The sequence below is a fragment of the Brassica oleracea genome, chromosome C3, assembly GCF_000695525.1.
Source record: "Brassica oleracea var. oleracea cultivar TO1000 chromosome C3, BOL, whole genome shotgun sequence".
Taxonomy (NCBI): Eukaryota; Viridiplantae; Streptophyta; class Magnoliopsida; order Brassicales; family Brassicaceae; genus Brassica; species Brassica oleracea.
This window is the reverse complement of record NC_027750.1, coordinates 61,702,526-61,709,618: the sequence shown is the minus strand read 5'-3', so window position 1 is coordinate 61,709,618 and position 7,093 is coordinate 61,702,526.

Here is a 7,093-nt window from a genome sequence, read left to right as displayed (position 1 = left end):
GAAACAAGCAGAAGAGTTGTGTGCAGAGAACAAAAGATGAGTTTATGGACAATACAAAGTACGGATAATCATTGACAAATCAAGTGTCAGTGTAGGAAGTGAAGACTTGGCCCAATAAAATCATTTTCCAGCGGATCGCATGGTCGCATTCAACATCTTCTGGGAGGCATGGCATAACCAAAGAATCTTCAGATTTTCTTGGTTTGGTTACACTTTGCTTACTGCATTTTATGCACTTTATAATAAAAGATTTTATATGATGCAGGATTAAGAAACCAGATTCCATATAAGATCAAAGCTTTTGACCGGTCAAAGGCAAAGCTGCTTGAAAGATTTCACTCACAACTCAGTCTTGTCTGAGCTTGAAGCGAACACTGTGGTAATTGAGTTAAGACAAGTTCAAGTTCCATTCATTCAAAGCAAATTGTGGGTCTCAGAGGTCAACTCCATGGTGAGTTATATTATGTTATATCTGCTACCATTAAATCTGGAAATAGTTTGTTGTTTGATTGAAGTTCAAACCACCCTCCCAGTTGCAATGTTCCTCCTATCATGTGGTCTACCAAATCGATTGCTCTTGAGTTTTCTGATTCTTCTTCTAGAGTCCCTGTAAGATTACTTTGTTGTTTTTTCGTCAAACCTTTGATTTTTATACTCAAGTTTGGTTTACAATGTTGTTTGAATGAAATAAGACCAATCATAATAACCGGGAACCTTCAAGCGTTATCTTTTTGTTCATTTAACTGATATTCTGATACACAGTAGAACGCAAGTATCTTATTACGTTATGTTAGTTTAAATATCCCAGGAGGAAGTTAATGTCGATTTTGTGTTTTCTCTTATTCACAGACGCTGGACGAGAGGGAGAGTGAAAGCAGCTGCTGGTTCAAGGATGTACCAATACGGTTCTGCTGTTCTTATCAATGTGCCAATGACGTTGATTCTTATCTCGACATGGTTTCTGGATGTGCTTCTGGACTACTTACAGAAATGAGAAAAGATGGTCATTGTCCTATAAACCTTTTTGTAAAAATTATAGTCTTACTTCAGTAATTGTCAAGTTTTGCGTTGAACAACCCTTTTCTTGATGTTGTATTAGGTTATGCTGTTAAGTAAACACATAAGTTTACACGTAGCGTAAAAGTTCAGTCAACAGATAATGAACACGGATCAAGGTTGATTGATTTTTTTTTTTGTCGACGATTGATATTCTTATTTTGTCGTAAAAACGAGAAAATTAGAAAAGTATAAATGCGTAATATAAAAAGTTGAATTCCAATCTTTAGGAAAGTGTAGAAAACAAATCTGCCTACTACGTGTTGAAAACTATTAAAAAATTGATTTTATTCGATACAACATTATATGTATTTTGTTAACGTGTTTTAAAATATACAGAGTAAATAATCTAAAAATAAAAGATTAGAAATCCAACCAATAATATGCGTTCTAATACAATCACATGTTGGGAAACTATTTTCACTATGATTCACTTTTCCATAAAAAAAAAACAATTACATTTTGTGTTGAGAATCTAACTATAAAAATATGACAATTCAAACATATGCTAGAGTACTTAATTTTTATTTTAATGTTTTATAGGTAAATAGTGAAAATTCTAACTGGAAACTTAATCCTTAGTATTTTATAAAGTTTGTAAGCCTCATCGCCATTAAAAGCTACATATAAAGAAAAGTAAAGTTCAAATTCAAAAGATTTTTGTTATGTATAGATTATGTAAAAAATGTCAATAAATGTATATAGATAATGGTTTTAGAATAATAAATATGAATGATTAATTTAAGAATAGTTTAGGTTTGTACCAAAATATGTTATATTTGTTTATATATATCGGGGCCAGTGCGTTTTAGGGTTAAGCTATGTTACATGAAAAAAAAGCGGGTACACGGAAACGGAAACGGATATGTCTTGGAAGAGTATATATATATATATTAAAATATAAGTACATTTTATAAGATTTATAACTAAAATTATATGATTGAAACTAAAAATAAAAAAAATCATTCATTTATAATAATTTTAAATGATTTCATATTTAAACTGCGAAAATACACATAAATTAATTTTATAAAAGTTATCATATTAATTATTTTAATATTTCATAAATAATTGACACAATATATTTGAATATATATATGTTATATCTCTAATAAAAACTTCAATGCATAAAGATAATTTATAATATTAGTTTTAATATTTGTATATTTACATTCTCTCTGTTTCTTTAGTATTAAATTTTAAATCTTATATAAGAAAATATTATTTGCATTTTCTATTTAATTATAGCTTTGTGTGTTTTTGAATGAAAGTGTGATTCCAACATGGAATCGTAAGCTTCCAAAGTGTTTTCGAATAGGATATTTTTGAAGCATTTTGGAAGCGCTATTTCGTAAGTTTCCATAAGGTTTCGATTGTGATTCCTAAGCGGGAAGTGATCGTCTGATGAAGCTTCCGTGCAACTTAGGGGTTAAGTGAATTTCAGTTTGAATTTAGGTAAAATATAAATTAAAATTATTATAAAATTATTTAGTAAAATATGCTTATACTTTTTCCCGGTTCATACTTAAAAAATATGGAAGTTAAATTATGCTAGATTATTTATCAAAAGCCAATGTGATTTCAACTAATATTCGGTAAGAAGATTTGAATAAAAACATTACAATCATTAACCACAATCAAACGAATCAAATTTTTTTTTGAACCCACTAGAGAATAAAAATGTCAAAAACAACTCATTAGAGAATAAAACATACGAACCCGGCGCTACGCGCCGGAATACCACTAGTATTAGATTAAAAGAAACATTAGTTGTACGACCCGATTATTCAAAACTTATTATGAGCGAATGCTTACAAGTTACAAATATAATATATGATATAGCAGTTGTCCATTTTTAACTCTCGACCATTCATAATTTGATGACCGATGGTAACATATTATGCTTTAGTTTGAAGTTTTAGTAGTGTCCACTGATATCGCAATATGTCTTGAGTTATATTAACATTTTTGATAAAATCAACATAATTATAATCAATCTAATAAAATTTAGATATAATTCAGTTCAACCAATACATTATATTATTGTACTTTGTAAACTCTAACAAGTGTTTTGTGTTTCTTACAAAAAGTATTACATTATTAATTGTACTAACATTTTACTTAAATAACTTCATTGTGAACACATTTTTCTTATGTTTAAATAATTTTCGTTATAGATTTATAGTTGGTAATAAGATAAGTCTACCTTACATTAGTAAATTCTATTCAAATCAATGATTATATTATATAAATCTTCAAATCGGTTATTTATATTTATATGAACTTTGTTGAATTTGTTCTGTAAACTAGCTAGTTTAGTTATTTCACCTTCCTATAAAAAAAACTAAATCATCGAAAAATTCCAGTTATATTTTTTGGTTTAGTTTGCTTAGATTACCAATAATGTAATATCTTCACGACTTTACATTTACAAGACTCAGCTTCTTTTCATTGTTTTTTCATTTCTTTTTTTTTTTGGACAAAAATGAAAGTTTATTATTTTTTCATTTCTATTTATAGGGATTGTTAGTTCTGAATAACTCGGTATACATAATTTATTTCATAAACTATATATATAACGAAGTTATTATGTGTGAATGTTTGGTAAAATTCTTTTTGTAGATTTATTATCTTGATTTGCTAAGCATGCATGCTAGTTAAAGGCTTGTAGCAAAATTATTCAGTGTAATTTGTTGAACTATAACTGAAATTAGAACTAGAAATGTAAATTAGAATGCTAAACTCGAAGCTACTTCCACACCAGAAAAGACCATGCTCAAGTCGTATCTGTCAAGATCAGACTCCATAAACTACAGTCTACTGCAAATATGGCTTGAGATGATTTTTTTTTCCTGAAGTTATCACTAGTAGAAAAAATGCTAAACCTAAAAACATAATATTTTAACCTCAAATCTTCAAAACTAAACTCATGATTTGTTGTTTTTCATAACTTAAACTCAAATCTTAAATCTAAACTCCAAACACTATATACACCTAACTATAAACCTCAAAATACTATATATATACTCCATACCCTAGATTAAAAACCCTAAGCCTTAATTTTAAAATAACTTTTCAGTTATTACAATATTCTTAAAATCAATATCTACAAAGGATCAAAATTTTCAAATCTATTTTTCAAATCTTAATCGAAAACTTTAAACATATAACATATAAATCCTATTTCCTTTCATACCCTAAAGTATAAAAACTAACTTCTAAACTTTTAACTAATTTTAATTATAAAATATAGTAATTAATATTTCAAAACTTAATATAAAATCTTAAATATAAACCTCAAACCCTATATCCCACTCTATTTCTTATATCTATACTCTAAATCTTATATTTAAGTTTTAAATATATTTTTCCAAACTTCAGTTTCAAATTTTAAACTAAACCCTATTTTATATCAAACACTAGACTCAATTTTGGACTTATGATGGAATTTTGGCACCAATTGCTCTTTTGAAGTTTATCATAAATATTATATATGTTAAAAACAAATTAGAATAGGAAATCAATGGAAAAAATAGGAAATCAAATACATAAGATCTGATTGGTCAACATAAAAGCAGCCTATCAGATCCAAGGGCTCGGATCATGTTCAATTTAACCACATCCATTGATAAAAGTGAATCTAACGGACCAAAATGCACTAAAGTAAAAAACACACTTTTTCTTCTATCTCTTTCTTCCTTTCTCTCCTCTTAACTGTTCGTATCCTCTATCTCTCAATCCATCTTCGTGAATCTAAACTGTCTCAACAACCAACACCATCACACACCATCACCTCCGACACCATTATCTCAATCTCCACCTCCTCATTCACCACTTGGGGGGGAGGAGGAGGCAGAAGAAGCTTGACAGCAGAGGAGATAGAAGAAGCTTGATGGCGGTGGAGGCATAAGAAGCCTGACGGCTGAGAAGGCGTGGCGAGCATATCGGTTCGTCGGTTCAGCCGTAACACCGGTGGCTCTACCACCAGCAGACTGAGTCATCGCTTAACCCATGGCATCCAGAGCAGGTGGAGGTGTCGGTGTAAAATCTGATGGAGGTGTCGGTGGAGAAGCCGGTGGCGGAGCCGATGGTGGAGCGGTGGAGGCGTTGATATAATATATATATATATATATATATATATATATATATATATATATATGTATGTAATTTTCTGTAAATATATGTAATTATGTATATTACATAATTTGTGTTTTCTGAATTAAATTACTAAAAAATCTATTTTTATTTTGTGTTTATTTTTTTAAAAATATTTTTTGCAGATAGTCACGTAAAGTCACAATAAAAAAACGTGACTGAGTAGATACGATTGTTTTTATGACTTAATGTGACAATTATAGTCACGAATGAAACTGTGTCCAACATGTGACTATTTTAGTCACGAATTATCACGGTTAATTTTGGTCACGATCGTATAGACACATTTTTTTTCGTGACTTTTCGTGTCTATGATGTCATATAGTCACGAAAAATGAGTCTCAGTCACGAAAATTACCTCTATATCAAAGTTTTCTACTAGTGTATAGGATTACATCTAAATAAGTAGATAAGACTTTATTGATTTTGCAACTTTTGCAGGGAGGTAGATGAAGCTTTAAGGTCTTGTGTGTTTGCTCTTATAGACTTTTACTCACCTAACGATCTTCCATACGTCCATACAGTATTTGGTGGTAAATACCTTCTCTTTTTTACTGTCCCATGTTTTAAGGTTCTAATTATAGAATTGATTTTTTGAAGTAAATTTGTTTTAGTCTCCTGGTCTTTATTTGTTCTTCTCCAGAAGCTAAGGTCGTTGTAGAAATTCTCTAGCAACTCTGCGAGAAGACTACAAGTTGAATTCAAGTACCATGGAAAATTATAGAAAAGTCATAATTAGTTTTTTTACCTCTAATGTTGTTAGAAACGCTAGTGAGGTTTGCGCATTTACTGACGGTAATGGTGACGGTATCTGGCAAGGGGGAATATATTTTCTTTAATAATCGGTAATTAAGACACGATTAAAACAAAACTATAAAAATATATTTTCATTCTTGTCTGCCACTATCCAACCACACCTTGCTAGAAAGTTGATAAGTATTATAGTTTGAACAATTAGAATAAAAATTTCCCAATGATTGTGAAGCTATATAGACCACCGTATCTCAGCCGTTCTGCGGCGGCTCCAACCACCAGCTTCAATACTGCCGGCGGCGATGCTGACATATTTTTAAGGTCGATTTAAGCGGCAATCGTTGTAATGAAAAAGTCAAAGTCATTGTCTTTTAAAAAAAAAAAAAAAAAGTCATTGTCTTTTTAATCGAATCATATCTATTGGAGCCGAAAGTGTACTTTATTATGGTCGGCTTTTGATATTTATCAACCGTTATGATAAATTGAAACTTAAGGTTGATGTATACATTACCTGAAAGACAATAAACATTTATTCTCCCACCATAAAGTCAATTTCTCCCAGGATATAATTAACCAAATGCATCTGTTAAAGGTTTAACAGACAAAAAAGCATTTGTAAAAGACGTATATCACTACAAGAAAACAGCAAGGATTCTGAAGGAAAAAATCGTCGGAATTTCGTCGGAATATCGTTATTCCGACGACATACCGACGAAACAAGTCGTCGGAAATAATGCGTCGGAATTTCTTCTTTCCTCGGAAATCCCTGGGAATTTTCCGACGGAATTCCGAGGAAACGAACTTCTGAGGAAATTCCGAGGATCACTAATTTGTCGGAAATGTCCTCGGAATATACCGAGGGAGAACTTCGTCGGGATATTTCCTCGGACGTTCATCGATCGATGCGTTTTTGGACATATATACATCGATCGATAGGAATATACCGACGGACATGTTAATATTCCGAGGGAAATGTCCCTCGGTATATACCGAGGGAACAGTTCCTCGGTATATTCCGAGGAACAGGTCCCTCGGTATATTCCGAACGTTTTTTTGTAAACAGATCGATCGATGGATTTATGTCCAAAAACGCATCGATCGATCGAGTAAAAAATATAATTAATTTCCT